Source organism: Ambystoma mexicanum, chromosome 8, assembly GCF_040938575.1.
Source record: "Ambystoma mexicanum isolate Mex_15411 chromosome 8, UKY_AmexF1_1, whole genome shotgun sequence".
NCBI classification, from domain to species: Eukaryota; Metazoa; Chordata; class Amphibia; order Caudata; family Ambystomatidae; genus Ambystoma; species Ambystoma mexicanum.
Genome location: NC_090929.1, coordinates 751,400,294 through 751,427,279, shown reverse-complemented (window position 1 = coordinate 751,427,279; position 26,986 = coordinate 751,400,294).

The following is a 26,986-nucleotide window of genomic DNA, read 5'->3' as shown; positions in this document are numbered from 1 at the left end:
AATCGCGTGTGATAATTCCCGCACCCCTGTAATACACGTACCCTGGCCAATCGCGTGTTAAACTTCACGCGTACCCCTGATATGCACGTTACCCGCTTTGCGTTCCTTGTTTGGAAGCCCTGTAAACTGGTCCAGGGTTAGCGCAGCCCTTTGCGATGATTTAGCGATTTTGATGGCTTTTCCTTGCGCGAGGGCGTTCTTGGGGGCGTTACTGGCGCTGCTGCAGGGTCGCTGCGATACTCTGCGCCACGGCTGGTTTGGGAGCCTAAAATCCATGAATACGCTGTACGCGGAAATCGGTTTTAGCGCACGTGCCTGGCGCAGACAATCGCACGCGGACACTCTGCGCCAGCCGCTTGCGACACTTTTCTGCGAAATTCTATGAATTACCCTGTTGGTCTTTAACTCTAGGTAGGGCTCACTTACAATGGGTCCAAATGAAAGCAATCTATTCCATTCTCCTTTCTGTTATCAACTCTCCTTTCTCTCTAGTCAGTTAGTGCGCAAGTGAGTGATTGTGTGAGTCCCCTGAATCTATGGGCTTGAAACTTTATAGAGCAGAAACCACTCCCCTTCAAGGTATGCATAATTTCTCTAATCTAATTGGTCAATGTATGAGATTCGATAGTGTTCCAAAAGTGACATCACACTAAACCGTGCTCATTGGAAATATTAGTAAAGAGGGCAGTCTAATGGAAGTGACTTCTAAACTCAGTTTCCCTCCATTATGATGTCAGAGACTTTGACATTAAACAACTGTAACTTTCTAAAACAGCATATTCCCCACATGTGATAATTTTACTAATCAGTTTGTCAGATTGCTATCACGCAGGCAAATCAAACAATGAGATTCTCATCTGTGTGGTCAGTGTATTATAGTTTTTTGTCTTATTCTAACTGCTACTTTCATACAACAATTCTATTTCCAGCTCAGAATAAAGGGCTATCCGTCACAGACTCCAGGACATATAAATCATTGGTGTGTGCTGTTATTGCATAAAAAATATCCACTTTCGCTGAGTTGACATAATTCCATTTTACACTCGCCTGATGGCATTTTTGACTCCTGTGAAGGCTGTTTGTTTTTAAGTTAGGCTGCTGCTAAGGCCATTTATGACTTCAGTCCCACCCCCTTCAGTGATCCCAGGACCTGGCCTTTCCTTTTGTCAGACATCAGTCTTTAAAAGTTTGAAGTTCCATCCCTCTAAAAGATAGAGGATTTGAGTTATTCAGAGGGGACTGCTGCAGAGAGCCTATTTAATGTATGACTGACCCTGTGGCAGATGGAAGTTGTAAATGAGCAGTCTTTGTTTTATTGCCTAGGCATGTCTCTGTGAACATGGACCCAAGTCATAAGGTTTTATGGTTAGCATCTAAGACCAGTTTTCACACTTTACTGTTCAGGCTCAGTTTCATTTAGGTTGTTTGCATTCACAATTCCAGCCTTTAAAGTTACATTTTCTTTTCCCCATGCTTTTACATTTACACAAACAAAGCATCATTATAGCTTTCTCTTTGCAACTAAAAACCTGTTACAACTTCAAACACCGTCACAACTTATTTGTTATATCTGTATATGTTTTGTTCGAAATAAAGCTGATGTTTTGTCCTGTAACGAGACCCAATTGGGATTTTCCTGTCCTATCAAATGCTGTGCTTTTCTTCTCCTATTGGTCAGTTCTTCCATTTTAATACAAGTTGCTGGGAACCTTCTGGTAGCTGGTAGGACTCATTTTCTTGGCTTTATCAGTAGCTTTAGAGTCATACACTTATTTTAGATGGGTTTCAAACATTGCACATTCTTTCTTACGTGTAGTTTTTCAGATGCAGCTCACATGTTTGTTTTTAAACTGATGCTTTTCTTTTTTTGCATACTTAGATTTCCGTACAGCTATATAATGCTGCACAGTCAGCAATGGATTTCTCCTCTGTGTGTGTCTTCTGTGGGTCTTGGTTTCCTCTCCCATCCACCTGGTCTTGTCTCCCAGTTACCAGACTAGTTTTGAAATTGTATAGCTAGTGCTTGCTTCCTCTTGGTTTCCCCCACTTATTTTAGGGACAATGTTACCCATTCTGGATCTCAGAACTGTTGAGGACTTGCTTTGGAACTGTGACTTTTGGCACCTGGTGTTTGGAATACTTGCCCTCTATGCCTTCCCTTCCTTGAGAAACTGTTGAAACCTTTCTGCCAGATCCAGAACGTTTCTGGACGTTTCCATGGGGAACTTCTGCGTGTGGAAAAATGTTCTATTCTTGTGTCATTGGTTAGTTTGCCATTCTCTTTGCATTGGGCTTGTATTCTTTAGGACCCCTTCTAGAGCCCTTCTAGAGCCATGGATAGTCTCCAAAACTGCTAGGCATCACCTCAGAACGCGTTCACCTTTCCATCTATCTAAGAAGGGGTTTGCGCTATAATCTCATGCAGATTTCCTTTAATTTCTTATGCCTGCTACTGACTTTAATCTCTTTCTCTTGTAGCCACAGGGAAGATGATCCAGAGTTTCTCCTTGTGGTTGATCTCCTTCCCAACTTTTTTGTCACTTCAGATAAAGGGCTGAAATGTATCACTGTGTTGCTCCACATCCCCTTGGTGATTTAAAGGTATGTGAAGGCCTACTATGGACCATTACCTATCCCTGAGAGTTTTCATAGCCCCATATTTCAGGTTAATTTTGTGCCATTGAAGTGCCCATGCTTCATAAATAGTTATTAGTATATTATTTGGTTGGATTTTGCTTTAGCCACTAAGACTCAGAACACATGCTACTACATGAGACATGAATGTTGCTTCTTTTTCTAGATGTCGTAGACCTCTCAATGGAGAAGAACAAATACCCAAGTAATTCATCATTGTCACTTTGCTATATGGGTTCTAATATTCTTCTGTGCTTTTCTGATTGTCATGATTAATGACTTGGCCACTTAATTTTCAGCCTGATATTGCCCATAAAATTATAGTTAGTATCGATTAGGATCTGTAATGCCATGGTGGTAACACATCATTGTCAGCATAAGCTAAAAGGGGTATTTATGTGTACTCAGAGGATGAACATCATGGCTAGAATCTTCCAGAGGACTGTTTGCCATTTGATAGATATAAAAAAGTAATGGGGCTCCCTAATATCCCTGGAGTAGGCCCCTATTTGACTCAAAGAATTCAATGCAATTCCCCTTACCATTGTGTTGGACTGTCAGGTACTCAAAGGTGCAGAGTGTTTACGGCCATATTAAGCACTTCCGGCATCTTACGTGGTGGTTGGCAGACCGTTGCAGACTATGTTTCCCGGCAAGCCGTGGGAGATCACGTGAGGCTGCACGTTGCATTATGCCCGTACTACGTATGGGACACAGAAGCAAACCATGTCTCCTGCACATACCGGGTCTGGAATGCGGAAGCAACCCCATGTCTCAAGCCATACATAAGCAGGAGCTTTAGACAGCGCAGATATTCATCAAGGTTACGGTGAGCCTGTTGTCTTGTTTCTTGCCATTGTTGTGATTTTCTAATGTGCATTGCTGCCGTCCCTATTTTCTGACCTAGTTATACCTTTTTCACCCAGTGTTCGTTCTCTATTCTTCATTATTCACCACTCTAACCCTCCCCCTGTTAATTTAACTGAGGTGATTCCTCTCTTTGGGAACCATTGTTTACCCCACAGTTTTCCTATAGCCCAACGTTCTACTACTGTTTCCTGCTACCTGGTCCATATTTTATTTGCACTAGAATAAGATGTACCCTTTCCAATCTCGTCCCTCCTTTTATGTGCATATTGGCTGAAGGTTTTCGGTTTTATTTCCATTTTCTTTTGTTGGCTGCTTTGTGAAGACCCTCTATTACTTCCTTTTGGGCACCAGAAAAGACAGACCTTCATCTTTCTACTGAAACTGGATTGCCTTATGTGAAATATTGTATATTGTTTCTACTCTTCCCTCGCCTTAGATCCTGTAGCTTTGTCCTTGTGCCAGAGTGTCAGGTCCCTGCACCTTTTTGTTTTGTCACACGCATGCCGTCGGGAGGGCTCTCTGACCTATGGGCTCAGGTACAGGGGGGAGCCTGTCTCCATGCATTGGTTTCCCACATTTTCTTTCTACCCTAGGTGGGTATAATGATCTTGGGTTCGGGGAGGGGGTTCCTGTTCTTTCTTCTACTTACTTTGTCTTTGGGTTCCTTCCCCAGCATGCGGGGGCTACTTCGTCAGTGCTGTCACTTACTCCTCTGGTCACTGCCTCACCCACTTTGTTGTATTACCTTTGCCTAGTCAGTGGGGAATCGGGTGGTGGGGACTGTCTACACCAGCCCAGCTGATTTTGTTCTCGACACTGACTGCAACTTAGGTTTTTGAATGAAGGGCAATTAATAGTAGAAAAAAGACCATGGGGATACAACATTACCAAACTTTTGGACCAAAAGGAAATGTATTGGGTAGACTGATTCAGCTCCCTACACCCAAGTGGGATGAATGAAGAATGTAACTTTGCATGTTTCATTTAAGCTTAAGCTTAACACATTGCAAAATATAAGTGTACATGATCTAAGAAATTGCAATGTGATAATACATGGTAAAAGATAAATATGCATGATCAGATAAAGTTGTAATGTGACAATGTACACGACCATAAAGATTCTCTTGATGCTATGGATATCAGTACAATGTAAAAAAAAATAAGAACAAGGATCATCATTTGTCATGATACATAATGACAAAGAGATTGGAATTATCCGAGAAATAGTGCAAACTCAGATTGTGGCGCACCTGTATGTAATGTTACCCGCAGAAGAACATTGTGTTAAATTGTGGAATTGTATACTCAAACATTACACGCCTGATCACATGGGAAATATGAGATGTAAATGTGTTCAAGAACCTATATATCTATATCCAGGGCAAAAATGTAAACTTGGATCAGATAATGAACAAGTCACCAGTATTTATTCAGAGCTTCCCTGTTTAGCGAAATTAAGGGGAATTTACACTATGGTCAATTTAACATTGGGATATAACATACTTGCATAACATTTCACAAACTGACATTACGTGCAAATATTCCAATATGGCACCATCATTAAACGACTCACCTCTTCTCTTCTTCTCTTACTACTACTCCTCCCACCAGTCCTCCATCCCTCAGAGGTTCACTCCTCCCACTCTACTTCACTACTTCTCCCCTCTACTACTAGTCTCCTTCTCCCAATACTATTCTCCTCCTCCAACTGCTACTACTCTCACACAGTCCTTTCACCCACTATCTTTCACTTCACATTCACTCCTTGCACTAACTTTTACTCCTCATGTACCACTCAAACATGCACACTCAAACTTCAGTACCATTTTCACTCCTAAACCAATACCTCACCTGCTGTAACAATCGCCTCGACAATCAGGGACTCAGTTGGTCTGGACGCTACCCGATGTGCCTCCTAGTGAGTGGATGAGATAAGAATTACTGACTTTGCCCACCACTCAAAGACATTGGGCCTCATTACACGGTAGGCGGTAGCCATGATGCTGTTAGTGCCATGGCTACCCCCTTACCGCATTCCGGGTCCGTGCTCCCGGAATGGGGACTTACCAGGTAATTCCAACCTTGGCGGGACCGGTAAGTCCCCATTCCAGGAACCATTCCCCATTCCCATTTGAGCCCCCATAGGGCTCAATGAGAATGGGGAATTAGCTATGAAGTCCCTCAACGGGTCCCTTCCTTAACGCCTGGTAAAACCAGGCGTTAAGGAAGGGAACTGCTAAGGGACTTCGTAGTAGGGCGGTAAGGGATTACCGGCACCGGTGCCCTTACCGGTGCGGGTAATCCCTTACCGCATACCGTGTAATGAGGCCCATTGTATTGTAATTTCCTATCTGCATCTGCCATTCCCCAACATACTATAAGTCCCAGCATAACCTGGGATTGTTAGAGTCAAAACACAGAGAAGAGTGGAATTACAAATGTTCACTAAACCCTAACCAGAGAGTACAATTAAAACCCATTTTGCAAAGAACTGCAACTATGGAGTTGAATCCAATCTTGTACTTTTAGCAAACTTAAGTTGCAGAGAAAAAGTGTATCACAAGCAAATGAAAAATAGGTAAGGGAATCAATTTGCAAATGCAAAAGTAAAGTACTATAGCTTCAAGGAAGCAAAGAAACCCATCAGACTACTGGAAGTCAGGCATGAATGTGGTTCCCACTTACTGGCACAAACCAAACCATTGCAGAACACAGAAAACCCGGTGCACACACTCATCGATAATTAAAAAATGGCGCAGCCCCTACATAAAGCAACAGGGATGACTGACAAGGCACCTGCTTACCAATGAAATCCTGTTGAATTGCAGAAGGCGAATGATAATAAGCAACCTTTTAAACAAAACCTCACGGTGAGCAAATCCAATCAAGGAATCCAAAACAAACTGCTCAGTGGAGAGATCAATCCTAGGCCAGCTTACAAAGCTTTTACCAGGTATGGTTTAAAGGATTCTACACATACCCTTCCCACTCTCAGCAAGGAAATACTTATCAAAACCATGTTCATTGTGTGTTTTTGGGGATTCAGCTGTTATAAGTGACTTGTCTCTCCAGTGTTCTCACACAGACTCCATGCAACTATCGGTTCTTTCCGAATGTTGGGCAACATGGGGGAAGAGGATGTAATCAGCCTCTTACAATCTTTTAATAAACAGGGGCCTGGCATAGTGGAAGAAAAGGAGGTGAGGATAAAGTCAGTTGCAAAGGTAGGAGGGAAGGACAATGCTATTCTTCCACCTTTGTCCAGGATACTTCAAAGCCATCCTGACAAATCTGAAAGCACAAAATCTCAGGATGGATCAGCAACAGCATCAACTCCACCACCTCCCTGAAAAACCTTCATGGCCAGAAGAGAGCCGGAGGACATGTCTTCTTGCACCAGCTAGAACATCCAAAGTGTGGAAGTTCTTTATACTACAGAAAGAAAGTGACAGCAACTCTCCAGCTGCATGCTCTGTGTCAAAGATGGCTTTAAGAACACACCAACTCTCGAAGACAGGTCAAGGGTTTTTATTTATACTAGTAAAGGGGTTTGATAATGGCTGTCCCTCTCCATCTCGTTAGCTAAAGGCTATTCTATCCCTAACCCAAGCGTCTCTCGTACCTGGGTTTGTCACTAGAGAGCTGTAACCCCTACATGTATACTAAACTGCCTAGCTAAAGGTGATGGCCTAAAGGCAAACATATTATCTATCTAAAGTTCCCTCTGGGAACAATCTAGTTAGTTACTGCTCCCAGTTGCCCAATGTCATATAATGTAAGAGTTTGTGTCTTCCAGACACACAGGCCCCACTTGGTATTATCTTTCTGCGCTCTGATATTCCTCTCCCTATGTCTCTCTGTCGCTCTCCCTTTCCTCCTCCTACTCTTCTCATTCCCCCTTCACCCACCATTTCTCCTCGCTGTCCTCGATACTCTGTCCATCTGATGTTTCTCTCTCTACTATCTACCTCCATCTTGCGACCTTACTCTTTTCTTCTCTCTCTTTCTCCACACTACTACTTTTCTCACCTCCCCATGCTACTGCTCTCGCCCTCCACACAATCACTATTCTCCCCTCTCCACACTACTAATTTTCTCAACACCACTATTACTCTCCCCATTTCACAGTACCACGATGCTCCATCCCTCCACACTACTACTCTCACTCCATGCACAGCTTCTTCCACAGTCACTCCCCTTTCACTTCTGCTGTCACCTTTTCATTCACTATGCACTCCCTCAATTTACATACACCCTTAAACCCAAGTACCAATCTCTCACACCAACTAATACATCACCTGGCACACTCCTTCAGCAATTCTTCTCCAAGCTCTGCTGCTCCTTCCTTCGTCTGCCTAATCCCTACGCCCTCCTTCTCCTACTTTGACCTCACTCAAATAACCCATAGCTTTCTGCTTCCTGGCCTCTCTCTTATCCTTCTCCTCCATCTCTATTGGATCTCTCTATGCTGATTCCCTGGGACAACCGCTGACTGTCCTTCTCCCCGGGGAGGGGTTATAAGCAAGTAAAGATAGAAAGCAGTATTAAGCACTGCTCTTTTTCTGTATGTGGTTCTGTCAGTCTCCAGCAATGGCGGCTCACAGCGTTAAATGGCCCAGTTCATGTGAGTCCTTTCCGGCTGGCTTGAATTGTCAGCTTTGTAAGAGAGTCACTCTGTGACCCCCTCACTGGTAAGTACAATGTTTCTGAGCATGAAAATCAAGTTAGAGCACTCTGCACTCTGTCTTGAGCTGGTGCGGGTCACTGTCTATTGAATGTGAATCAAGCTGCGGCACTTCGTGCTCGGACTTGCACTTACAGGTTGCTTAGCGGCTTGGTTTGCTACTGTGCGGTCTGCTCTGCACCTTGTTCACGCATTTCTCTCAGTGGGCTTGTTTGCTTGCTAACTGTCCTACTGTTAAGGCTGCTGATATTTGAAGTCTTGTCAGACAAAGAGAAAGAGACTGGCCAGAATGGTGGTGTGCAAACATGGTGTGTTACTCAACAGTGGGACTTTCAAGGATGCATGCACAGGAAGAAGGGACAGGAACTGGGGCCTTCCCAACTACCGCAACATGCCTCTGGGGTAGGATTGTCTCTGGCGTAAACCCTGGTAGGCCTCCCACCCCAGGCTGAGATGGTCCCCATCCCCTCTTGACAGGGGAAAGTCTGGAACCAAGCTTGGCACAACATTTATGAGGTGACATTTAATGTAACACCTTGATATATGAGGACGATGATGAACCCCAAAAATCTCTACTCCAGCCCCCTCCATCAAAACTCCCCAGTCTTAGCTGTCACGCGCAAAAGATTGCTGCTCCTGTATCATAGTGTTAGTGACTGACTAGTTCTTTTATGATGTTTCTGTTCCTGTGTCCTGCTATTTTGCAACCACAATACATTTTAGAGCGTCATCTTCCAACAGAGCACACAATAGTAGGCTTGTTAATATTTTCTGTTCTCTCACGTTTATTCAAGTACCTACACCAGGTGAGCATGACAGCTGGAAACTTACAAGTTTCAACTGCAATCATTTGTTGTTGTGCGTTTTGATGTTCTGTTGCATTAACTGCTTTTTGGTGCTTTTCAAAAATGGCAAACTCAGAAACAGTTGCTTTAAAAAACAAACAATCAGCCGTAGGCCATCAATGACAAAAAGGAAAATTTGCAGAACTAACCAGGTAAGATGTTGAAGCAGTCTAACTAGCCTACGAATTGCGTAATATTATTTTCATCCTCTTCAGATCTTACATTTTTTGCACCTACTTTATTCATCTCGAATTAGACTGACATTGAATTCATTGGTGTTAGGCATGCCGTCGTGCGGTACTGCCCCACTTACCTGGTGGTTCCTGGTGCCTGTAATTAGTGCTGGCAGCTCCTACCACCGATTTCAGCCCTGAGGAGATTGAGCAGGGCAATGCTGGGTTGTGGCCTGCAAGGACATAGTCTGGTGGCCAGCACAAGTGCTGCCATGACAGTGATGTGACATTGGGGGGTAGGTCCCACCCCTCAGCTATGGGTACGTGGCCAAGCATGCATGATTGCTATGGCAATGGTTCCCACGCGATGACGCAGAAGGATTTTATTTGGTCTACAAACGCTACTTTAGAGCCGAAGTCAGGTATGTCTTAACACTTCAACGGTCCAGTGTTTTTCGGAACCTGACATGGTTTTTCTATCGCTTACTTGCCTGCTTTCCTTGGTTTGTCCTGTCCTCCCTGGCCCTAATACTGGCCCTTCTCTGCTTGCCTTGACCCAATCTGCCGTCTTACTCCTCTTGTAACCTGCTCGCCATTCAGTGCAATTCTGTGGACTCTGACCACCCAAACCATCAAGAGGATCATCTGCCATCCAGTATCTTCTTCAGGGTCATCTGGGCCTCGCAGTGATCACCAACATCAGGCTCCCCTGTCACTGCTTCGCACTGTCCCCATGCCAAGAAAATAAAAGGGGAACCATTCATAGCTGGCAGCATTTTGCGTGCTGTAGATATAAAATGCATATAGGCACAGTAAAAAAGAGTTGGAATATAACTCATGACTTCTGCTGCCAAATCATTTTGTGACAGTGTTATGTGAGAAAGCCATAGTATCAAGAGAGATAACACAGACAACAAAAGTATATTTTCAACAACTTTATTAATGATCAGGATGGTGTAACGCCTAACTAACCCTATACTATCTCCAGAACTCATCCAGAACAGTACTGCAAGACTTGTCCTTGGCTTGTCCTTGGCCTCAAGCCCAAGGATCGTATCTCTCCAGGACTGAAATCTCTGCACTGGCTCCTAGTGGCTGCGAGAATTAAGTTCAAAATCCTATGCACCATCTGCAAAGCATTCTGGGGTCTGGGGCCCCAATACCTTCAACTCTCTCTTCCTAAATATCTTCCTTCTCGAGCTCTTCGCTAATCCGCCTCCAACTCCCTCAGGGTCAGTTGCTTCTCCAAGCAACGAGTTGGTGGTGGTAGATCTCTTTCTTCGGCTGGGGTCTCCCTCTTGAACAGCCTCCCTGCCTCCCTGAAACTTGACGAGAACCATCTCCGGTTCCGGTAGCACCTCAAAACCTTCCTCTTTGCTTCTGCTTTATCTCCTCTTCTGCTGAAGTCCTGGCTGAAACTGAAATTGCACTGGTCACCTGGTCATCCTCTGATCTCGGGCCCAGGTCCCCTCCCCCACCAGCTGCACACCTGCACTGCCTCCTTGGCAACCCCCGCAATTGGAGACTGGTTTTCTATATTCCTACAATCCCCTACTAGCACTTGACACCTGATGTCTGCACTTGCCACCAGCTGGCCGCACTTTTACTTATTGCTTTTTTAATTCTATTTATTTTTTACTGTCGTTCCCATGTACTGCACTTTCCCCTTACCCCTTGCACTGCACTTGCGCAATCTTAATGTCACCTGGCCTAGTAATACCGTTGCATCTATCTTCCCTCTGTTCCCCGTCCCTTGCCTCATCACACCTTGAAACTCTTCTGTATAGGCACATTATAAATGCCATATCATATCATATCATATACTATGGCGGGACTTCTCTGCCTAAAGAAACATAAGGAATATAAATGTCAGGATGTCCAAAATCAAAAGTCTGTCTTTGTCATAAACCTATGCTATCCTCACAACTACAGCAAAACTAGGAGGAATGCTCTTAACCAAAATTCAGTGTTCCAAAGAAAACATTCAAAGGATGGCAATTCAAGTTCCCATAAAGTTCTCTGGTTCAGGTTCAATACAGTTCCAATGTAACCTCCTCTCATCAAGAACTGAACAAGCTCTGAAGTTGCAGGTATCACAGTTCACATCCAAGGGGCCTCCCTTCCCCAAGTTCAAACACAAAAAAGAAGAATCTTGGAGCTTTGTCTTTTCACTGGATTTCCACAATTCTTTATAACTCAGGGCTCCCTTGCCCAAGTCTGATATTATTCAATAGTTGTTTTCCCTTCTTTCACCTCAGCAAAACTTCCTTATTGGCAGTCCACCCATTACAGGTCACGTAACCAGGAACCAAGCATTCGCATTTCCACAGTTCTTTGTTTCACATGTAGCAGTTCTCTGGTCTTGGCGCAGTTTAAGTCCACCCGGTCAACCCATTACATTTAACACAACCAGGAACTTCCAGGTCTCCTGTCAAAGTCAGTAATATATGCAAGTGTTAACTGTACGGGCAAAGTAGCCCCTTTCATGTCTTTTAGTTCAGCATTCAATAAGTGAAGATTGACTGGTTTCATTCAATTCAATCTTCAAAAAAGACAACTTTGCCAGTTTTGTTCAATTTATCTTGTTCACTATTTACAATTGCAAGCATTCAGCTTTCACGCATATTGCCCCTGCTGATAGCAAATGTGGCTTTCACTTAATTAAGTATACCTTTGCTTGTTTCTTTCAATTCAGTATTCAAATAAACGCCTCCTTGCTTGTTTCATTCAATGTGGTATTCAATAAGGTCTACTTTTACTTATTTTCTTTAGTATTGTATTCAATAGAAGTAACTTGGCTTTTTTAATTCAATTCAATAAGTTACTTTCACTTGTTTCATTCAGTTCAGTATTCAATAGAAGTAACTTTCCTCGTTTCATTCAATTCAATAAGTTACTTTCACTTGTTTCCTTGACCGTTACTGTATTCATGGTCTCCTTCGAGCGCACCGGGTAAATTAAGTGTCCCCGACGCTTACCCAGACTTGGCAGCTCCTTTCCTTCTCAATCAACTCTTGAAGATGTTTAGTCAGCTCTCTGCCCTCTTGGCACTTATATACTTCAGCTTTACCAAATGGGCATTTCTGTGATACACAATTCACTATTAGGCAGTTAGACAGGATCCTCTCTTTTCAATACTCCTTTCCTGCCTTCCTCTGGTGTATTTAGTTTGTTTTCAATACTAGCAACCCTCTGCAGCTTTGTTCGCTTTTTACTCCGTGACTTCGGAAGGCTAAAACCAGATACAATGTTCCTTCCAGAAGAGGCTCTCAACATGACTTTCTCTTCTCGCATTCAATCTTCAATTAGAACATTGTCAGGATCCTGCCGACTGCACATGATCACACCGTTACTATGTATCTTTGCAGTTCATACACTCACCGGGTTTCTTTCATTCATAGAAACTCACCGGTTGCAACGCTTCACTTTCTGGTTCTTCGATCCTCCCAAAACGGAGGTCAGGGTCTTACCACCTGCCCCTCAGACAGCCCTGGATGCATTCTCCCAGCCTGGGTAACAAGCAGTTTCTGGCTATCATAAAGGGACCGCCACTTCACACGGCACCCTTGGGCTCCTTTTACCGGCTCCCTGGAGACACGGCTCCCTCGCCAATTACAATTCACCTTCCTCTGCAATCCTCCAGTGTCTCTGCACTCCGTTCTTCCTGGGGCACTCACAAGTTGAGCTGGTCTTCCAGCTGCTTTCCTCTCACTCTCCAGTCTGACCCCCTGCTGTCGGCCGCTCCACCTTTTATGCACCTGTATTTGGCTCACAGGCTTCAAGTGCGAGTTCTGAGTTTGTATTGCCTGACTTGCTTTTTTTCTTTAAATAATTTTATTGATTTTTACAACAAACAAAACATAACCATCACACCCGACATTTCCGGTTACAAGCTTCTTTAGCATACCTTTAGATATTATTTGTTTCTGTCTTCCCCCCGCCCCCTTTTAACTTGAGCTTCCACCTCAATTCGTCAGATTACCCTCCTTCTGGGGTTAATCCCCTTCGCCGTTCTCGGACATGTCATATTCACTAGAATTGGCATGGGTGGATCTCGACAATATGGCTACCGCTTGTCTCCATGCTATCAGAGGTCCCATTTTGTTATCTTCCCCTCTGCTGGCTGACTCATACCATACTACTTTCTCGGCTTCTGCCCATTTCAGGAAGTTGTGCCACCATACCTCTAGTCTGGGCCTGTGGGCTGCTTTCCAGCTCATGGCTATTCTCCTTTTGGCCAGGATGTAGGTGAGGACCTTGAGTTTGCAAACGTGTTTTAGGTTGCCTGGTCTGGTAAATCCCCCCAAAATGCATGCCCATGTAGATTCCACATCTAGCTTGATTCCCTTTTCAGATAGGCATAGCTTAACTTCCTCCCAGAATTTTCCCACCTCCGGGCACGCCCAGAACATGTGGATCATCCCAGCATCCACCTCCCCGCACTTGGGGCATTTTTGTTCTTCTTTACTTCCGAATCTAGTGACCTTTTTTGGGGGTCATGTATGCCCTATAGGTGACATATAACTGTATCTGCTGCAGTCTGGCATTCCTAGACACCCTTTTCTGATATCTCTGAGCTCTTTCCCACTGCCCGTCTTACATAGGTTCTCCCGCTTCCTCCTCCCAGTCTCGTCTCAATTGGAGTAACTCCTTGCCCACTCTGGACATCACCCGTTCATAGATCCGGGATGTTTCGTGCCCTCCCTCTGAGATATCATGCATAGTTTCTATGGCGGTGTCAGGTTGTTCTGCTAGTGTTATTTTGGACCACGTTTCTTTCACCTGTTTAATTATTCTAGTCTATGTGATATATTGCCCCATGTGTGCTCCAGTCTCGTCCACTATCGTATGGAAGTCCAATGCCTCCCCTTCTTGCCCTATATCTCCCAGGGTCGCTAGGCCTACCGGCTTCCAGTGTTTGCGGATCCCTCTGCGTAGTTGCTCATCCACCCTGAATATCGTCACAAGTGGCGCCTGCGGGGAGCATGGGGTCAGGTTTCCCATAGCTCGGCACGCTTTGTGCCACTTCTTCCAGCCCAGTTCCAGCAATCTCGATCGCCCATGCAACTCTGGTTTGGATAGCCATATCATTTCTTTTAGGAAATAAGGGTCACATTCATCCTTCAGCAATCTAAATTCTGCTGTCTCATCTTCCGACAGTCACCTAGTGCCATATTGTAACTGCCCTGCCAAGTGGTATATCTCATAGTTCGGCAGGTTTATGCCCCCTCTGTCATACGTATTCTGCAGTTTCCATAGGGCCACTCTATTTCTGGAGTTGTGCCACAAAAAACCTCTACACAAACTCTCGAGTTTAATAAAAAACCATTTGGCAACATGTGTGGGATGTTAACGAAAAAATGTAGCAGCCTAGGTAGGACCACCATCTTGAGCAAGGCCGCCCTTTCCACCATGGCCAGGGCGAGCTTTGCCCAGAACCCTCCACTGCTCTCTCTGTATTATATTTATGCTCATCTTCAATCGTGTGATATATGTTAATCCACAGGTACCTGAATGTTTTGGTCTCCCAGGCTATCTGCAGAATAGGTAAATTCTCCCGTGGGACTCCCCTCTAGCTCCCCAAGGGGAACATGCAAGATTTTTTGGGGTTCACTGCTATGCCTGACAGAGTCGCGTAGTGCTCCATCACCTCCAAGATGTGTTGCAAGTTCTCTTCTGGGTACCTCAGTTATAACAACATATCATCCGCATACAATGATATCAAATGCCGTCACCCCTTAGTATAGACCCCAATTTCTCTGTATTGCTGTCTCAAGCAGATCGCGAATGGTTCTAGTGCGAGGATGTACTGCATCAGGGACCATGGACAGCCCTGTCTCGTGCCTCTGCTAAGTTGCAATTTGTCTGAAATGATCGCTCCCATTTTAACTCTAGCTGTTGGAGAGCTATACACTAGTTTCACCCACCGCAGGTACCCTGGTCGCATCCCGTATTCTTTCAAGGCCGCCATCATCCAAGGCCACCTTACAGAGTCAAAAGCCTTCACTGCATCTAGCGAAACTATTGATATTTCACTTGGGTCACCCTCCGCCTGGTCTATAATATAGTGGAGCCTCCTGTGGTTATCGGATAAACTTCTGCCTGGGACATATCCAGTTTGGTCGGGGTGTATGAGTTTGTTTATTACCCTCTTCAGTCTATCTGCCATTATGGCCATGAGAATTTTACTATCCTGGTTTAGCATGGATAGGGGTCTGTACGACCCACAGTCTGTGCTTGGCTTGTCAGGTTTGAGAAGTGGGATAATCATCGCCTCCCTCAGGGATTCCGGCAGTCTCCCTTTCTCGAAGGCCTTGTTTAGCATTGCCAATAGCAGGGGGAGCACTTCTTGTCCCTCAGTAGGGAGCCCGTCTTTTCCAGGGGCTTTGCTCGTGGGTAGGTGTATTACCACTGTCTCTATTTCCTCTATTGTGATTAGAGCATCCAGGTTCTCTGTGTCTTCCTCATTCAATTTAGGTAATCCTATATCTTCTAGCGTTTCCTGAGTCTCCTGCTCTGCATTCTCCCCTGCATCTTCATAGAGGCGTTTATAGAATCTAAGGAATCCCTCATTCACACTCTCCTGGGTGTTCCAGACTTGGGCCGCTTCTCCCGTTATCTCCCTAATCGTTGGAGTCTCGTTCTTGTATAGCCATGCGAGCAGCCTCCCTGGTTTATCTCCCCCTGCATGTTGTCTTTCAATGTATTTTTTGTAATTCAGGTTGCATTGCCTCTCCCAGAGCCCACTACATGCCTATTGCAATTGGCTCACCTCTTCAGCGTCTTCCTGTGAGGTATCCCCTCTTTTCATAATTACTTCTAGTTTTTTTTCCGTCTCCTGTAACTCACGCACTATACCCCCTTGGAGCCCTCTAGATTTAGATATGGCTGCCCTCCTCACTACCACCTTGAAGGCCTCCCACAGGGTTCCCTCTGACTCCACGCTTCCTGTGTTATTTTCAAAGTACCCGATTACCTCCTCCCTTAGGTCCTCTCGGAATGCAGTATCCTTCAGTGCCTCGGCTCTAAGTCTCCATGTTGGGTTCCTGGTTCTAGGGGGCTGATGTCGCCACTTCAGGACCAGAGGGGAGTGGTCCGATAATATCCTCGCCTTATATTCTGAGCCCGTCATTTCCCCAGCAAGTTCTGAAGTGGCGAACATGTAATCCAGTCTCGTGTACAGATTGTGTGGGACGGCATAGTGTGAGTAATGCCTATCATTAGGGTGTTGCTGCCTCCATATATCTTCCAGCCCAAAGTCTCTCAGCAGAGCTTGTAGCATTTTCGCTGTAGGGGTGGGCTTATCTAATTTAATGTCTGACCTGTCCATTTTGGGGTCCAGCGTGCAGTTTAAGTCCCCACCCCATATAACTGCGCCTCCTATGTGGGGGCTGATCTTACTATATAGTGGGCCTCATCACGAGTTTGGCGGTAGCCCTTAAATCCGGCGGTAACGATATCAGCGCCAGATTTAAGGGCCCGTCGGATCACGAGTACAAATACCGCCGGCGCCATTACAGCCGGCGCAAGTACAGCCAGCTGTAAAAGTGTCGGCTGTAAAAGCGCCAGTATCCATTCGCGCTAAAACATAGCAATCATGAGTCTGGCGTAGGCACTATTAGTGCCAGAAAAGCGGCGGATAATCCGCCGAAAATACCCCTAGCAAAATGCTGGAGGTAAAACAATACAGGGCACAGCAATAAGGGCCCAGGTGAAACCAATGCAAATCAGAGGCCTACAAAGGACCCACCCATGCACAACACACCCTCCCCAACACCATTACACCAGCAGGAGCAGGGAGGAGACAGCAACAAGGGCCCAGGTGAAACCAATGCAATTCAGAGGCCTACAAAGGATCCACCCATGCACAACACACCCTCCCCAACACCATTACACCAGCAGGAGCAGAGAGGAGACAGCAATAAGGGCCCAGGTGAACCCAATGCAATTCAGAGGCCTACAAAGGACCCACCCATGCACAACACACACTTCCGAGCACCATGCTGCCATTTGGAGCCAAGAGCCTTGATGTGGACATCTACCTGCTGCGCCTGGAGCTACAGAGGCCAGCCAACCAGGCCAGGGCCCTGGGAGGACAGGGGGTGGTGGGGATGAGGAGAAGGAGGAGGAGAGCAGCACCAGCAAGGCGGCCAGCCATCCCCAGGGTCAGGCCAACACCCTGGGCCCTGACTGATGGGCAGTTGATGAGCGAGTATAGGCTGGACAGGGCAACCATCACCCAGTTGCTGGACACAATCCAGGCTGACATCGGCAGCCGTAGAGCTATCAGCATTGCAGTGCCCCCGCTCGTGAAGCTTGTGCCTGTGCTACAATTCCTCGGGACTGGCAGCTACCAACACACCGTTGCCATGATGCATGGCATGGCCCAGTCCACCTTCAGTGCCATGCTGGGACAGGTGCTGGATGCACTGTTGATCCATGTGAATGAGCACATTGCATTGCCAGCCACACAGGCACAGATGAACCAGCTGAAGGGTCAATTCCATGCCATTGCCTAAGTTTCCGAATGTCATAGCAGCCCTGGACTGCACACATGCAGCACTCGTACCACCCCAGGCACATGAGGCAGCCTACAGAAACCGGAAAAATTACAATTCCCTGAATGTGCAGATGACATGTAGCCCTCACCTCATCTTCAGCCACTGCTGTGCCCGCTACCCAGGATCCACCCACAACTCCATTGTCCTGTGCAACAGTACCCTGCCAGCGTACATGGAAAGGCACCGAGGCCAAAACACATGGATGCTGGATGAGTACAAATGTAGTCCGTAATGCATGTTGAATTACATCTGATGGGGCTGGTCATACACAGTGAAATCCCTGCATGCCAATAGGCAGCACCAGCACTGCAACATTCCCATGCATGTACCTTGCTGGATAACCCTTGGACATGTCCAACACAGCAGAACACACCCAGTCTGGATGGCAAAGACAAATGGCAGCACAGTCACATATCGAAGCCCTACTACCACGAAGCCTCCTGTGTGTGTTGCAGATTAGCTTCCCACCCTGACACAGCACAGACATCCCACCCTGGCCATCCGACAGCCAAGCCAATGTTACACGAAAGTAGGCACATCGACAAAAGCACTACACAAAACTAGTCTGATTAACGACAATGTACATCCCTGAAAAACTGACCCCTGATTGGCCAATCACATGCCTATATAACTGTACACAATAGTGCCAACCAGCAAATGCAACAGCAGCCAAAGGGAATGCCAATGACACATGGGCTAACCACATGTTGCATGCACAAGCAGATAGAAGGGTCCCCTCCTCCAGTGACAAGGGACAGAGCACTGTTACCTTTAGAAACAGAGGCGTTGCAAGTTGTAAGTACTCCATTGATTCAATGCTGTCCCTAGCACAGCACACTCCACAATGCAAGTGACCAAAGGATAAGTAGGCTACATGAAATACATGAGTGTGATGCACATGACAACTCACATATACATAGATACACAGCTGTATGGCAACCTCACACCATGCATGTCCTAGAAGTCAAAGGGTGTATGCCAACATTGCAATGAGATAGCATGACCTCTTCAACACGAACTTGATCCTGCTGACAATGTCGCTGATGACTGAGCCGTGTGCACCCACTGAACCTACCTTGTCCTCATACCTGCATTCTCTCCCCTGCAGGTGATTCTGGATATCCCCAGTACACATGGCTCATGACCCCTGTGCGCCATCCACACACTGCAGCTGAGCAGGCAACAACATTGCCCATGGACGTACACGCATCTGCGTGGAGAGGGCATTTGGACTGCTGAAGGCGCGGTTCCGGTGCCTAGACCGTACGGGAGGGGCATTGATGTATGCACCTGAAAAAGTTGGTAAAATTGCACTTACATGTGCCATGCTGCACAACATTTGCTGTCGCAGGAATGTGCCACTGCCCCCCGATGCTCAAGTTCAGCCACCTGAGGATGGGAGTGAAGATGATGACGTGCCAGAAGGTCCTGCACGTGCACACAGGAATGGGGTGGGGGAGGGGAGGTTGGCCAGACAGGGCTTGATTGAGAATTATTTTTGATATGGGTGATGGCTACATTTTGCACATGTCACTTGGACATTAAAGAGCACTTAATCACAATCACATCTGTCCATGTATTGTATGAATTTTAAACGTGATTTATTTAAATATTGTCAATCCCCTCTCCCCCCAGTGAACACCCGGCACACAATCCCCCCTCCCCCCAATGAACACCCAGCACACAATCCCCCCTCCCCCAATGAACACCCAGCACACAATCCCCCCTCCCCCAATGAACACCCAGCATACAATCCCCAATCCCCCAGTTAACTCCCCACAACAGTGCAGGTAGGTGCATGTTCTCAGGGCACCCACAACAATGCCATGTCCAACTATGATGGTCGCGGGCGCTTTCCATGTCCTGGCCCTTCGGGTGTGCGGGATCTCAGGTGGCGCAATGAACGGTGCCTAGGTGAAGGCTCAAGGGATCCCTATGTGGGTGTAGTGGAGGTTGATGGAACTGACCCGGTTGCCTGCAGATGCTGACGGAGAAGGTTGCTTGATTCCCTTGTCTGCTCAGCTAGTGCAGATACTGCCTCACACAACTCCTGTACCCTTTGACCAAACCCTGTCAGGGCTGAGGTGCATTGCTACACCACTCTCCGTGTGCGGGTGTTGTCTCGGGCAATGTACTTGCAGCCATGCCGTATGGACGCACTGATGGCCTTGATGTGCCGGCTGTGCACTTTGGCCATGGATTCCAGTTTTGCCTGTTTGGCCTCAATTATGTCCAGACGTCCCATCACAGCTGCTCCCGTGACAAAAGGTACCCCTGGTGTGGCAGGTACCGGCCTGCCAGTTGTGCGCTGTTGTGGGGGGGCTGCATGGGGACATGTTGATGGCTTGGATGGGGCTGCCAGGCTCTGAGTGCCGGTCTTCAGAGCTGCCATATGATGGTGTGTCTACATCTGGCTCTGGCGTGCGGATACGACGCACATGCACACGTGGGGTTTGTGCTCCCTGTTTGACTGGCCCTGGGGTCCCCTGTGGTGTGCCCATCCCTTCGGCGTTGCTGCTTCTGGGGAAATGCAAATGTCCTGCCTGAGGCGCAGCTGGAGGTGTCAGTCCCACATCGGGCTCTGACCCACAGGTGACTCCCTCTGCATCGGAAGTCTGCATGGTGGCTTAGGGTGAGCTAGGCGCTGACATCCTGAGCCCATTTGGGTGCTGCAGCGGTCTGGTTGGGCTGCGGTGTGGTGATGTGGGATGGGTCCGGCGTCGGTTCCCTTCCGGGCGGCCCCTTTGCGGGGTGGTGGTGCTGGTCGAGGTATGCTGCCTCGGGTACTGTGATGGAGTGGCCTCCTCGCCGTCATCGTCATCCCGTGAAGATTGATGTGTGCCTGTGGAGTACATAGGGTGTGGATTGAGTTCAGGGCAACCTACATAAGTATCAAGCAGTTCATGCCATCAAGTGGGATTGTAGGCAGTAGCAATTATGCATGGCCCTTGCATTTTGTTCAATACCCATTTTGTTTAGTGGTTGGTGGAATGTGTGAGTGTGGAGGAACACTGCATGGAAATGTTTGTGTGCCATCATCACATGCAGGATTGGGATGCACCATGCTCAAGGTCCTGGGGGTTTATTCATGCACACTCACACTCTACGTAGCTGTCCCATGGCTATGGATGTCTGTCCCCTGCCCCTTGTATTGATGCACTGCACGTGCAGGGGAGTCTAGGCGGCACTACGGTTCAGCGGTTCAAGGGCCCAGTTATGGGTGTCTGCAGTGCCTCACACACATTTCATCACATTCATTCACTCAGGGTCTGCATGTGTGGTCCTTTCAGATGCATGCATTTGGGGTGGGAATCACCTGCAGTCGGCTCGATACCAGTGCCTGCCTCCGCTCCACCTATTCCCTCTATGGTGCCCAGGGCAGTCATCTTCCCCTCCCAGGGTGTGAGTTCGGGTGGTGGTGGCGCTCCGCCAGTGCCCCTGCTTGCACTCCTGTGCTGTGAGAGTATGCCGCGGACTCTGACACGCAAGGCATTGAGGCGCTTGCGACAGTCCTCGTCATCCCGGGGCACGCGCCCCTCTGCAGACACCCTTTGGCTGATGTTCTGCCAGATCTGTGCACAACGCTGCCCACTTGTCTTGTGTTGCTGCAGTTCATCATGGTGGATCTATGCCTCCTCCACCAGTACGGCCAGCTCCAGGTCACTAAATTCTGGTTTCCTGACCCTGTCCGGGGCTGACTTGCCCCTAGTGCGCTCCTGTGACATAATTCACTCTTCCCAGGGGTGGATGGCTTGCAGGGGCTGTGATATCTGACAGATTGTGATTTCCAAGATGGCTGCCGCTTTATTTCCCGTTCTGGCGGTGACGCGTTTCCCGTGCACTAATAGCACGCCCTTATGGCGTGGTGCTACTAGCGCAGTATGGCGGTAGTGAACGGTGCTCTGGATTTACTGGTTTTTGGGCCTTTTTCCCGTCGAGCGCTATTTGCGCTACCGCCATGTCCAAGTTCGCGTGCACGCGTGATCTGGTGGACTGTCCGCCGGGGGGCTTGGCGTTAGCGCTAATAACGCTTGACCGGAAAACCGCTGCATTACCACCAAACTCGTGATGAGGCCCAGTGTCTTGAAATAGGCTACTGTGTCTTGGTTATGGGCATCAGTATTTATGATGCACAGTTCTCTGTTCTCTAACAGCCCCCGAATCACTGCATCCTCCCATCTGGCTCCTCCGTGGCCTGTAGCAACTGGAAGAGCACATGTGGCACCACCCAGGTGATTACTTCCCTGACATATGCCGAATACGTTGCTCCCATGTTGGTCCCCCTCCATTTCTTCAATACCACCTCTAGTTTCTCTTTAGTGAGGTGGGTTTCTTGCAATAAGGCTATGTCTACTTTTTGCCTTTTCAGGTACATCATCACCTAATTTCTCTTCAGGTAGCTGTTCAGACCTCTGACATTCCAGGTTACTATTCTAAGGTCTCCCATTGTCATCCATATCCTGTCCCTTCTCCCTCCCTCATTGTCCTTCCCACTGAATAACTTGGTGTCGATATGAACGCGTTCCCTGTCTGATTTCAACATAAAACCCCCAACTTCCCCTCCACCCCCCAATCTCCCCAACTAAATGCATGGCACAACTCCCAACTCCCTCTCCTCCCCCCACCCATCCCGTTCCCAACTGTTGCCCAGCTCCATCCCTGGATCTCAGGCTATCCTGCATTTGGTCCTTTCTCGGTGTTACCGATATTAGGAACCCAGCAGGAGGTCACCGATCTATCGGTAACCTGACTAAGCTATCTATGGGGTGTGAGTCCATCAAAGTTCCTGCAATTTTGTGCTTTTGTGCCATGCCCGGTCATATCTCTTTATTTAACCCACCTCTTGTCTATCCCAGCTAACTTCGCCCTGGCTTATATTCAAGTCCCAGTGTCTGGTTTTACAGCACCTCAATTACTGCAGTCGCTGTCTTACTTGTCTGATCCATCTTCTTTCTGGTTGTCTGTTTCCGATGGGCAGTTCTGGGCATCCAACTACTCCATCGCGTCCTCAGGGTTGTCAAAGAACAGAACTTTTGCCGGATACATCAACATATATTTGTAGCCCACCTCTCACAGTCTTTTCTTCACAGACCCATAGTTCATTTGTCGTCTTTGCACCAAGAGTGTGTAATCCGGGAAACCTGTAATATTCGCAGAAGCCCTTTGTATCGTGCCACTTTTCCGAAAGTGTTCTAGGATCTTCTCCCTAATTCAATAATTCAGGATTTTGGCAATTATTGGTCTTGGGGGGGGCTCCTGGTGGTGGCCTCCTTGTCAAGGCTCTGTGTGCTCTTTTCACTGCAAATCCTTGGGTGAGCGCCCCTCCCCCTATTTCTTGCAGCAACATCGTTTTGACATAGTCCGTTGGGTTTGATCCCTCTGCGCCTTCCGGTAGTCCCACGATAGGTATGTTATTTCTCAGAGCACGTCCTTCCGCTTCCTCCGCTCTATTTTCCAAGTTACTCACATGTTGTTTCAGGATGTGGATCTCCGACGTGTGGGACGCACATGCAGCTGTGTTTGGAGTCACTTCTTTTTCCAATTCACCTGTGCGTTCTGCTAGCGCTCTGACATCTTGTCTGAGTAGATTAACTTCCTCCTGAACTGCGCCAACTCTAAGTTCCAATGCTGCCTTAAATTCAACCATGGCTGACTCCAGTTTAGTTTCCCACGTTAGTTTCAGGTCCGTAATCGCTTCCAGGATCTGCTGATCTTTGCGCACCGGGGTGGTGTTCATGGGGGGCGTTTATCCTTACTCCTTGCCCCTTCTGTCAGCTGCGGTGTTCTTGCGGATTCCTCCAGCGTAGGTTGTTTCCCTTTTGTCTTTGTCTGTTTACTCGCCATCTTAATGTTGTTGTGTGTCTCAATTCGAGTTATCGGGGTAGTAGTCTCCGGCTCTTCAGGTGTGTTGTATAGTTAACTGTGGTTCATGGGGGAGGCTTGGGTTTGAGTCTACTTATGCTATTTGTATCATCCCGCGAATGGGTTGGGCTCTCCCACGTCTCCTGTCTGCTGCCACTACTATTACCTCTGTATACCGGTCCCTTTTATCTGACCAGTCGATTCTTTGCGTTCCTCAGGGCCTCTTTGCTGCGCTCTTTGTTCTTGCTGTAATATGTCTACTAGTGCCTTGCATTTGAACCCTTGTGTCCGTGCTCACGAATCCGCTCCCAGCCTCAGCACAGCATGCTCTGTGATTGTTATGCCATCTGCTATGTGCGCATTCGCTGTCTGCTCTCCTTCAGCTGTCCCAGGTTGCGTCTGGGGCTTGACGCAATTACACCTTGTCTGGTGTTTATAGTGGGTCTCTGGGCAGCAGGTACATTGGCTGTGTCCATTTGTGATTCCTGCCGCGCAGCATCCCAGGGCTTATAGTTCTTCCTTTGCTCGCCTGGGGTGTGTGCTTTGCTTCCCCTTCTGCTTTCAGATTAGGCTGCAGTATTTGAGCACACCCCTGTGCGGATTTCCTCCCTTTTGCCATGTGCTGCTATGTGTGCCGCGTTCATATGGCCTGGGGATCTGCGTTTTGTGCTTTTTAATTGCTTGCCGTTGTTTGTGTGTGCTCCTTACCTTTTCGGAGGAGGTCTAGTCAGTCAGTGGGGCTCCCCACAGGTTAGTATCTGAATTTAGCCGGATCCGTTCATGAACTGGTGAGGTTGCTCTGGTGTCTGACAACGCTGTGTTTTTGTAGTCCATGTCACGCTAGTGAGCCGGGGTTGTCTCAATGATGTTGGCTACAAAAGTTTCGTGTTGTCCTGCCCACTGCGCGGTTTCCCTGCTCATTGCAGCGGGCTCTGTCCGGCCCCCGCCGCTTAGTGTCGCATTGGTCCCCCACTCCAAACCTCCTGCGGGCTGCTTGTGGGCTATTCCGGAGCCTCGCCGGGGTTCCCAAAGACGGTTGGCATGCGCCTTCTATCCTCAAGTGCACAACGCTTTCCGTTGTCGTTCCGGGGCTCCTTCCCTTATCCGTCGGGGTCACTCTCACAAAGATCCTTGGTGTCTTCCCCCACCGGCGCCAACAGTGCGTGCTCCACGCAGTCAGCTGGGCACTTGTAGGTTGCTTTTTCGGCCGTCTCCGACTAGCTTCCTTTTCTGTTATTGCAACCGCCTCTGTAGCAGGCAGACTCAAGCGGTCGCTGGTGCCTCCCTCTTAGCCGGCCCCTCTTCCTTCCCTGACCAGGGTCCGCCTTCGTTTGGCTGCGGCGCAGCTTTTTCCGTTTCTTCCGGCCGTATCACATTGTGTTCCTTTGTCCTCCCGCAGCCGCCATCTTGTTTGTCACCCTCATCTAATACTGTAATCTTCTGCAGCCCACGGTTCGCGTCCCGTGCTGCGATTTTCACCAGGGTGTCGACCACAGTGTGCTCTGCACCTTTACGCTTCTGTGGGTATTGATTCCTTATTCGCAGCTGCCTCCGGGCATGTGTATATTGAAGGATCAGAATCGGATCAGCAGGAGCTCCTCGGGACCATGTCCTACTCCGTGGCCATGTAGCCACGCCCCCTTGCCTGACTTGCTTAACCATAATTAAACCAGTCAGCAAGATGTGCCTGACCTTCAATCCTGTACTCCTCCTGGTCCCTCTTCTTCGTCCCAGTACTATAGTGTTTTTACAACAGGAGATCTGCACTACTCCTAGTTGCCTCTTCTTCTTCACAGCACTTTGTGGCCTTGCCTTTCTCTTGGTTGTCTGAGGTGGCCAGGGGGGTCCTACGACGGATAAATGTGAGAACAGCCTGTGGTTTCTCACAGTTACAAGTTTGCAATTCACACCCATGTGCTAATATTTGATTCTTACCCGGATTAACTCTGTGATAAGTCAGTATCAGGAGACGGACAAGGGGGCATGATGTTCATATGTTTTATTCTCTCTTCAGACTCAAAAGACCTCCCATGTCAGTGAATCCGTGATACTAAGCCCTACCTTAGACAAATGAAGGTCAAAAAGGGTGCTTGCCAGGGTGTCAAGATGGTTAAACATAAATAAAGGCCCTCTGTCCAGAAATCATGTCCTAACTTACTTTCTCTCCCTATTACTCAAAAGAAAACATAAAACAACCAAGACAAACTTTAGGCCTTATCCAATTAACGGATTGCTGATGACTTCTGACCCGCCCCCTGCCCTCTCCTGGGTCTCTTTACCATAGGTCGCTGCCTAGGTTCACAGTTCCAAACATATAATTTGTGTACTGCTACAGTGCCGACCCGGGCTTCAGCCAGGTCTCGCTGGCGTTTCTCACAACTTCCACCATCAGGGTGAGTTCCCCTGTATTGCTTTCCCCAGATATGGGTCCTTTCAGTCTGTTTCTCCTCACTCTGGGTTATCACATTTCTCTCCCCACGCCACATGGCTTGTCTCAATCTCTTCCTGCAGTGGTGCTTTTTGGTATTTTCCCAACTCTGGGGCTTGAGTCACTCTTTCTTGTGTTTCCTTCCCAACACCAGGGCTTGTCACTGTCTTTCTCCCAAGTGCAGGGGTTCACTGTGTTTTCCTCACTTAAGGTCTTGTTTGTGTCTTCTTCACTACTCTGGTGTTCCCCTTATCTATGTGAGCTCTAGGGCTTGGCTCTGTCTTTCTCCTCACCCTGGGGTTTCTCTGTCTGGCCATGCTGCCCACCTCCCGAGCTGCCGGTTCCACCCTGTGCCTGCTCGTGATGTGCAGTATTCCTCAGGAGGCTTATGCAGACGGCCGGTATTCATCTCTCTGCGAAGCAACTTGCATGATAGCTCAGCTGGACTCCGCTTTGGTTGCCGACCTCTGTTCTTTCGTAGTCACTCCATGTGAGGGCAGCTCTTCCTCATCCCAGGTCTCGGTCCTCCGAGGTTCTCAGCTCCTTCTTGTGTAGGGGGACCAAACGGTTCCGGGTAACTGTCTGCGAGGCATTGCTGCACTAGCCGAAATCACACTGCTGCCCGCGACTCCTCGCCTGGCATTCTGTCACACCTGAAGGTGACCCTTCCTGTGTCTGCAGCAACATTCATTAACTCTGCAGTGTGGTTGTTCAGACTTAGGAATGAGACGCAGCAACATGTTGTCAGGTTAAGGATCTTTATTAGTTAACAGTTAGTTTAGCCTCATGGCCAGCAAACAAAAGAAACAAACTAAAATAATAAACTTTTGCTAACTTCAAAAGTGCATTTCCTAAACTAATAACACAAAGTTCAAAAGAGTTCTCTAGCAGGATATTCCAAATAATAAAGTCTCTGGTCCAAAATCTAA